Genomic DNA, 9938 nt, shown 5'->3' on the forward strand with positions numbered 1-9938 from the left:
GCAGAACTGCCAGGAGCACTGTGTGGACTGACAGGAGCACTGTGTGGACTGACAGGAGCACTGTGTGAACTGTCAGGAGCACTGTGTGGACTGTCAGGAGCACTGTGTGGACTGTCAGGAGCACTGTGTGGACTGTCAGGAGCACTGTGTGAACTGTCAGGAGCACTGTGTGAACTGTCAGGAGCACTGTGTGTGTTGAGTGACTGGGAAGTACCCGTGGGGAACAGACTTGCTCTCCTTAATCACATCCTGTATCTCTGCTTCTCTTTTGCTGTGAATACTGTTTTCCTGTTGGATTTCCGCTGGATGTCTTCCATGGTCCATAAGAGGGAGTTTCCCATGTCAGTGCTAAGCCTCATCACCACAATTCTCAGATGTGCCGTATGGGTTTTGCATGCCTCAGGAACAACCATTCTCACTGCCAATGTCACTGTCTCCCTACAGGCTCCGCAATGTGATGTTTTTCTCTACAGATCATTGTCTCCTGACTCAGGGCTTAGCCTTTATGTGTATGTATTTATAAATGGAGTCTGTCCCTCTGTTTTCAGTGAAATTCTTAAGTTCCTGTCTAATTAAAAATTCAGTCAAATCAGTTCATGGGAAATGTGGCCTCAGCGCAATCTGGCCAGGATTGTTGTTTTTCTGCTGTTCTCTGTTTGATTCTCTTTAACTTATGTATATTTTGTGTGTATGGGTGTTTTGCCTCTGTATGTGTCCATGCACCATTTTCTGCCTCGGGTCCGTGGAGCATCAGGTCCTGGAGCTGCAGTTACAGTGGTTGTGAGGCACTAAGAGCTGCAAATCAATCAATCTCCTTTGGGAGAGCAGCTGATGCTCTCACCCATCTCCCTGGGCTCCTGTTTCTCATTATAAGACAGGCCCTCGAGTAGCCCAGTAGCCTCAAACTCAGAATGTCGTCAAGAATCAACTTGAACTCAGTTTTTCTGCCTCAGATTCCAAAGTGTGGGGTTATTAGGAGAACTCACAAGAGTTTCCTGTTCAGTTAGAAGTCTGGGTCCTGATCCTTAATTAGTTACAATCATGGCATCCCAGCTAAATGTCTGGGGATATGTATTAAATTTTGTTTCTCAAAATTGACATTAATGTTGCATATTTTACTATGAATCTCAGGTCAAACATCTAAAATATAACATTTAAAATAAATGAAAATTAACTTTCTTCTCATAAGAGATGTGACCATGATTTGTGCTTTTAAACATTCATACTGTTTAGACATCTCCCTCTCTGGAATTATCATCAAGTTATTGAGAAATAAATATGTTTTCCCATGTTGTCAATGTGACAGAATCAAATATACATGGAGAATGTGAAGGAACACAATGTATTATTAGTACTTCCTGGTCGATAAAGTTTTCTCTAATGCTGGAGGAAGTAGGGTGGGTATTCTCTTCTGTGTCTGCATTACATGAAAAGTGATGCTACAGTGTCATTTTTACATTGGCATATGTTTTTTATAAAGAAGCTTTTGGAAAACTGAAGAACATATGCTGGAGCTCTTAAAATAAGAATAACTGATATGCTAAAAGAAAAAAATGAAAGCAAAAATGTAAGTCAGAAAAAGAAGTTAAAAATCATCATGAAACATTTACAAATGTGATAGTTAAATCTAATTCTGTCAATAATTATTTTGAGTATAAAATATCAAAATAGACTACTGAAAGACAGTGTAGCCATGCCTATTGTCTCATGCCCTTAATCCCAGCATTTTGTTGGCAAGAACAGGGAGACATCTATGAATTTGAGATTAGCTTGTTCTCCATAGTAAGTTCTAGGCCACACATGGCTATACAGTAAGACCCTACCTTAAAAAACTATAGATTAGTTTTTTTCAAAGATGCAACTATATTCTATCTGTCCGTTTAAATAAATATATAGACACACACACACAAACTAAAAGTTCAGAAATTGAAGAATGTGGAGGCTAGCCAGATGACTGAGATGGTAAAGGCCTGTATCCACACATACACACTCACAGAGGTATGAACACACATGCACTTATAATTTCACACCACACACACACACACACACACACACACACACACACACACACAGAACAGAAACACATTGAGACACTATCAGCTTTACTTTTCCAGAAAAAAAATAGAAGGCTACAGATGTCCCTGTGCTCATTTCTGATGTCACCTCTTGTCCTTTTTTTTTTTTCTTTGTGTGGTATGGATGAACGCATTAATTTAGACTCCTTGTTTATTAATTCACTGCCCCAGAAGCAAATATTGTCTGACCTTATCCTTTGCTACTCAACACTTAAAGAACTGTATCTCAGGTAGACATACAAACTTTCTACCTCAGATAAGTGACAAAAATCATGTTTTTACTAGCCTAATACTGTGCTCTTCCCTTGGAGAAATGCCCCCATTCAAGGATACATGTGGTATCACAATTTCATGAATGGATAAGGTGGTTGGGATTCATGCAGGTTGGTTAGTTTGTGAACCCATGTGACATGACCCTGAAACAAAGATGTATTTTGAGCCTTCTTTCTGTACCGCCCATCCTACCCTTACCAGGCTTGAGTACAGCTCCTTGCATTCCCACTGAACCCTGTCGCACGGGGTTCTAGGTGATTTGAGAATCTAAGGATGGTGCTCAGAGCCTGGAGTGCATTACAGAACCACACAGGAACTGTGCCTGGCCCGGCACCAAGGCTCAAACAGTAGAAATAATCTGTTCCATGGGGAAACATCTGTCACTCTGAGAGAAAGTTCTGTACAGCCACATCTTCGCTCACTAGTGGTTTAGTTAATTAGTACTGCTATGAAGGACACCATGCCCATGGCAACTCTTTTAGAGGAACATTTAATCAAGGCCCCTTACAGCTTTCAGAAGCTTAGCCCATTATCATCGTGGTGAGAAGCATGGCGGCACGCAGGCAGACACAGTGCTTGAGAAGGAGCTGAGTGTGTTCTACATTTGATCCACAGGCAGGAAAAGGAGACTGCCACACGAGACCTAGCTTGGGCAGAGGAAACCTCCAAGCCCTCCTCCACAGTGACGCACTTCCTCCAACAAGGCCACACCTACTCCAGTAAGGCCTCAACTGTGCCACTCCCTATGGCCAAAAAGTCACACACATGAGTCTATGGAGGCCGTTCTTGTTCATCCCACTCCAACTAGAAGCACTGTCTTCAAACAGGACAGGGTTCAGCAGCAGGTAAGCTCCCTCTAATGTCCTGATCTTGAGACGTTGCTGATAAAGGGGTGACCAACAAGCGCCTGTGAGTGTGGGCTGAATGAATGTTTAACTTTATTTATTTGGAACTGAATCTAAATCTACCCTTTCTCCTATCTTACTCTTTTGGTCTCATACATACTTATTTCACTTTATAAAAATGAACAGGATCCCAGCTCCCACACGGCAGACCACAACCATCTAATAAGACTGATGTATCTTCTCACCTCCACAGGCTTATGCACATACATGGGGTGCATACACATACAATGAAATACTTTTTGAACAATTTTTATAATGAGGAAAGACATGTTGCCTACATGTAAGCTGAAAATGGTTGCAGAACATAGACATGTCTTATGAAAACACTAGGAGTTTTCTTTATCCAGTGTTGGTTATTCTCCTCACGTGTGGGGCCTGTTTACTCACTACACTTCTCTGAAATGTGAGATGTCTCTCCATTCAGACCTGACAACTTACAGGATAGGTTATGTATTGATTGACATATGACAAGGCTGGGCACTATCCTCATTCCAAGCATCTTGGGACAGTTTCGGAAATCTTTCAGCTATAAATACAGACAATGTTAATGAATCTCACATGCAAAATGTCAGTCAAAGAAACCATGTCAAAAAGTCAATCAGAGCAGATGGGTAACTGGCTGCCTGCTTGGAAGACTCCATCCAGCCCTCCATGGAGGTTTGTGGATTGGGAGGAGGATGAAAGACACCTGAGCTGATGCTCATGCTTTGTTTGGCCACAGCTTTGTTTACATGAGCTTTACGCAACAAAACTTCACAAAGCTTTAGACTTCAGGTTTGCACGTGTTTCCTTTTGTGTTTATGTTTCCACAGTGGCCTCGGCATATGGGCATTAACACACATACAGACACACAAATACATACAAACACACACAAATACACACATACACACACATTCATATACATATATACAAACAAACAAACAAACACACACACACACACACACACACACACACACACCTACCACTTATTTAGGTTGATTTATTTACCTTTAGACAGGAACCTGCTGCAGACCACAGGCTGGCCTCACAGTTATAATTCCCCTCCCAGCCTCATCAATTCTGGGCTAGATTTTCTGTTCCAAAATCTAGATGTATTGTGAGGTATGATAGATTTCGTTGTAAGTGAAAAAGAATGAGCTGCAGGCCTCAGGTGAGCATTTACGGCATACACTAGCAAACCCATCATTTAAACCATGCCATCTGTGCATATCTGTAAGGTAAGACAAGGCTTTGGTTGAACAAATGTTTGGGGTCACAGATCACAGTAGCAGATACAAGGTTGTACTGGACTCGGTTGTTGTTTCTAAGAACCGTAAGAACCTAGACAAAGAAAATGAGGAGTTCAGGGCATTTAATTTAATGTTTGTGGTCTGCATAGTATACAGATATTTGTGTCCTAAAATAAATGTCAGCCTGTGCCCAGAGCTGACCTGGTCCAACAGCTCTCTGTACTTAGATTCTGGGGGTAGAGAGAGTGTGACTCTTAGAAGTGCAGACAATTCTGAGAGCTCAGGAGAGACCACGATTTCTGCTCTCATACCTGGCCCAAGCGGAACCAACCTGGGGTGCTCTAGACACAGGAATCCAGGAGCAGTCAAAGACAGCATCATTCCATTCTCTGCCTGCACCCAAAGCTGAAAGCCAATTGCCAAAGGCACTGACACACCTGAGAGCAGAAGTAAGACCACCACTTCTGCTCCAAGGGACCTGCCTGCAGCCCTCATTACACAGAAACCCAGGAGTAGTCTAGGACAGGATCCTTCTGGTTTCTGCCTGCGCCCAGAGCTGACTCTGTGACACAGCTCTCTGTACCTAGATCCTGCTGGGAGAAAGCCAGACTCCAGGAGTGCTGACACACAGGCTTACAGGAGGGTCAAACCACTGTCAGAGGCAGCCAGACAAGCTACATCAGAGATAACCAGATGGCAAGAGGAAAGCACAGGAACCTAAGCAACAGAAACCAGGACTACATGGTATCCTCAGAACCCAGTCTCCCACCACAGCAAATACTGGAACACACCTGTAAAGCAAGATTTGGATTTAAATTCACGTCTCATGATGATGACAGAGGACTTTAGGAAGGACATAAATAACTCCCTTAAAGAAATACAGGATGGGGGTTGGGGATTTAGCTCAGTGGTAGAGCGTTTGCTTAGCAAGCGCAAGGCCCTGGGTTCAATCCCCAGCTCCAGAAAAAAAAAAGAAAAAATATATTAAAAAAAGAAATACAGGACGACACAGGTAAACAAGTAGAAGCCCTTAAAGAGGAAACACAAAAATCCCTTAATAAATTACAGGAAAACACAACGAAACAGGTAAAGGAATTGAACAAAGCCATCTAGGATCTAAAAAGAAAATAGAAACACAAAAGAAATCACAAGAGACAACCCTGGAGATAGAAAACCTAGGAAAGAGATCAGGAGTCATAGATGTAAGCATCACCAACATACTACAAGAGATAGAAGAGAGAATCTAAGGGGCAGAAGATAAAATAGAAAACATTGGCACAAGCATCAAAGAAAATATAAAATGCAAAAAGCTCCTAACCCAAACATCCAGGAAATACAGGACACAATGAAAAGATCAACCGTAAGGATAATAGATATTGAAGAGAGCAAGGATTCCCAACATAAAGGCCAGTAAATATCTTCAAAAAATTATAGAAGAAAACATCCCTAACCTAAAGAAAAAGATGCCCATGAACATAAATAAGTCTGAAGAACTCCAAATAGACTGGACCAGAAAAGAAATTGGTCCCATCACATAATAGTCAACACACAAAATGAACAAAACAAAGAAAGAATATTAAAAGCAGTAAGAGAAAAATGTCAAGTAACATATAAAGGGAGACCTACCAGAATTATACCAGACTTCTCATGAGAGACTATGAATGCCGGAAGATCCTCTACAGATGTCATACAGACCCTAAGAGAACACAAATGTCAGCCCAGGCTACTACATCCAGCAAAACTAAATTAATATAGATGGAGAGACCAAAATATTCCATGACAAAACCAAATTTACATATTTTGAAAAATCTAGCCCTACAAAGTATAATAGATGGACAACTCCAACAAAAGGAAGGAAACTACATCATAGAAAAAGCAAGAAATTAATCTGAATGCAACAAGTCCAAAGGAAGAGAGCCACACAAACATAGTTCTACCTCTAACAACAAAAATAACAGGAAAAAATCAATCAATGTTCCTTAATATCTCTTAACATCAATGGACTCAATTCCCCAATAAAAAGACATAGACTAACTGACTGGATACTTAAGGAGGACCCAGCATTTTCCTGCATACAGGAAACACACCTCAGTGACAAAGACAGATACTACCTCAGAGTAAAAGGCTGGAAAACCAATTCCCAAGCAAATGATCCCAAGACACAATGTGGAGTAGCAATTCTAATATCAAATAAAATTGACTTTCAACCAAAAGTCATTAAAAAAGATAAGGAAGGACACTGCATACCTATAAAAGGAAAACTCATCAAGATGAACTCTCAATCCTGAATATCTATGCTTCAAATGCAAATGCACCTACATCCATAAAAGAAACCTTACTAAAGCTCAAGGCACATATTGCACCTCACACAATAATAGTGGGAGACTTCAACACCCACTCTCATCAATGAACAGATCATGGAAACAGAAACTAAACAGAGACACAGAAAAAGCAGCAGAAGTTTTGAGCAAAGTGGATTTAACAGTTATCTATAGAACACTTCATCCTAAAACAAAAGAAACACCTTCTTCTCTACACCTCATGGTACCGTCTCCAAAACTGACCACGTAATCCATCACAAAATGAGCCTCAACAGATAAAAGAATATTGAAATAATCCTATGCATCCTATCAGATCACCACAGACTAAGGCTGGTCTTCAATAACAAAAGCAACAGAAAGCCCTCGTACACATGGAAGTTGAACAACACTCTACTCAATGATAATGGGTCAAGGAAGAAATAAAGAATTTGAAAACTGTTTTAGAATCTAATGAAAATGAAGGCACAACACACCCAAATGTATGAGATGCAATGAAAGCAGTGCTAAGCAGAAAACTGATAGCTCTGAGTGCCTCCAAAAAGAAACTGAAGAGAACATACACTAGCAACTTGACAGCACACTTAAAAACTCTAGAAAAAATGAAATAAATACACCCAAAAGGAATAGACAGAAGAAAATTATCAAACTCAGAGCTGAAATCAACCAAGTAGAAACAAAAAGAACTATACAAAGAATCAATAAAACCAGGAGCTGGTTCTTTGAGAAAATTGAAAAGACAGATAAAACCTTAGCCAGACTAACCGGAGGGCAGAGAGACAGTATCCAAATTAACAAAATCAAAAATGAAAAGAGAGACATAACAACAGAATCAGAGGAAATTCAAAAGTCATCAGATCCTACTACAAAAGCCCATGTTCAACAAAACTGGAAAATCTGGATGAAATGAATAATTTTCTAGACAAATACCAGGTACCAAATTTAAATCAGGATCACATAAACCATTTAAACAGTCCCATAACTCGTAAAGAATAGGAGTCATTAAAAGTCTCCCAACCAGGAATTAGAGAAAGGATTGAAAGAACGAAAGGGGCTCGCAAACCCATAAGAACAACAATACCAACCAATGAGAGTTTCCAGGGACTAAACCACTACCCAAAGACTATACATGGACTGACCCATGGCTCCAACTGCATATGTAGCAAAGGATGGCCTTTCTGGGCACCAGTGGAAGGAAAAACCCTTGATCCTGCCAAGGTTGGGTCCCCAGAGTAGGGGGTTGGGGGGGCATTAAGGGAGGGTGAATGGGAAGGGGAACATCCTTATCAAAGGGGAGGGAAGAGGTTAGGGGGTTTATGGACAGGAAACAGGGAAAGAGAATAACATGTGATATGTAAATAAGAAATGCCCAATAAGGAAGGAAGGAAGGAAGGAAGGAAGGAAGGAAGGAAGAAAAGAACCAGAAAAAAAGTCTCCCAACCAAAAAAGCCCAACACCAAATGGGTTTAGTGGAAAATTCCATCAGACCTTCATAGAAGAAATAGTACCAATACTGTCCAAACTATTCCACAAAATAGACACAGAAGGAACATTACCCAATTCCTTCTGTAAAGGCAAAATTACACTGATACCTAAACCCCACAAAGATAAAGCAAAGAAAGAAAACTTCAGTTCAATTCCCGTTATGAATATCCACACAAAGACACTCAATAAAATTCTTCCAAACTGAATCCAAGAACACATCAAAATGACCATCCATCATGATCAAGTAGGCTTCACACAGGGATGCAGGGATGGTACAACATACAAAAATCCATCAATATAATCCACTATATAAACAAACTAAAAAAAAGTACATGATCATCTCATTAGATGCTGAGAAAGCATTTGACAAAATTCAACACCTCTTCGTGTTGAAAGTCTAAGAAAGATCAGAAATTCAAGGCCCAGACCTAAACATAGAAAAAGCACTATACAGCAAATCAGTAGTCAACATCAAAATAAATGGAGAAAAACTTTAAGCAATTTCTCTAAAATCGAGGACTTGAAAAAGTTGTCCACTCCCTCACTACTTATTCAGTATAGCACTGGAAGCCCTAGCCAGAGCAATCAGACAACAAAAGGAGGTCAAAGGGTACAAATTGGAAAGGAAGAAGTCAAAATATCACTATTTGCAGATGATATGATAGTATATATAAGTGACTCCAAAATTTCCACTAGAGAACTCCTAAACCAGATAAACAACTTCAGCAAAGTGGCTGGATATAAAATTAACTCAAACAAATCAGTAGCCTTCTACTCAAAGGATAAACAGTTGAGAAAGAAATTAGGTAAACAATACTATAGTCACAAATAACATGAAATACCTCAGTGTGACTTTGACCAAACAAGTGAAAGATCTATATGACAAGAACTTCAAGTCTCTGAAGAAAGAAATCAAAGATCTCAGAAGATGGAAAGATCTCCCCTGCTCATGGTTTGGCAGGATTAATATTGTAAAATGGCCATCTTGCCAAAAGCAATCAACAGATTCAATGTGATCCCCATCAAAATTCCAACTGATAGAGTTAGGAAGACCAATCTGCAAATTCATTTGGAATAACAAAAAAATCCAGGATAGCGAAAACTATTCTCAACAATAAAAGAAATTCAGGGGCAATTGCCATCTCTGACCTCAAGCTTTATTACAGACCAATAGTGAGTAAAAAGAAATCCTGTATGGTATTAGTACAGAGACAGGCAGATAGTTCAATGGAATTTTTTTGAAAATTCAGAAATAACCACACACGCCTATGTTACTTGATCTTTGACAATGAAGCTAAAACCAACCAGTGGAAAAAAGATAGCATTTTCAACAAATGTCACAGGTTCAACTGGAGGTCAGCATGTAGAAGAATACAAATAGATCCATTCTTATCTCCCTGTACAAAGCTCAAGTCCAAGTGGATCAAGAACCTCCACATAAAACCAGATACACTCAAACTAATAGAAGAAAAAGTGATGAAGAACCTCAAACACGTGGGCACTGGGGAAAATTTCCTGAACAGAACAGCAATGACTTATGCTCTAAGAATAAGAATTGACAAATGGGACCTCAAAAAATTGCAAAGCTTCTATAAGGCAAAGGACACTGTCATTAGGACAAAACAGCAACCAACAGATTGGAAAAAGATCTTT

The sequence above is a fragment of the Rattus norvegicus genome, chromosome 10 (assembly GCF_036323735.1).
Source record: "Rattus norvegicus strain BN/NHsdMcwi chromosome 10, GRCr8, whole genome shotgun sequence".
Classification (NCBI taxonomy): domain Eukaryota; kingdom Metazoa; phylum Chordata; class Mammalia; order Rodentia; family Muridae; genus Rattus; species Rattus norvegicus.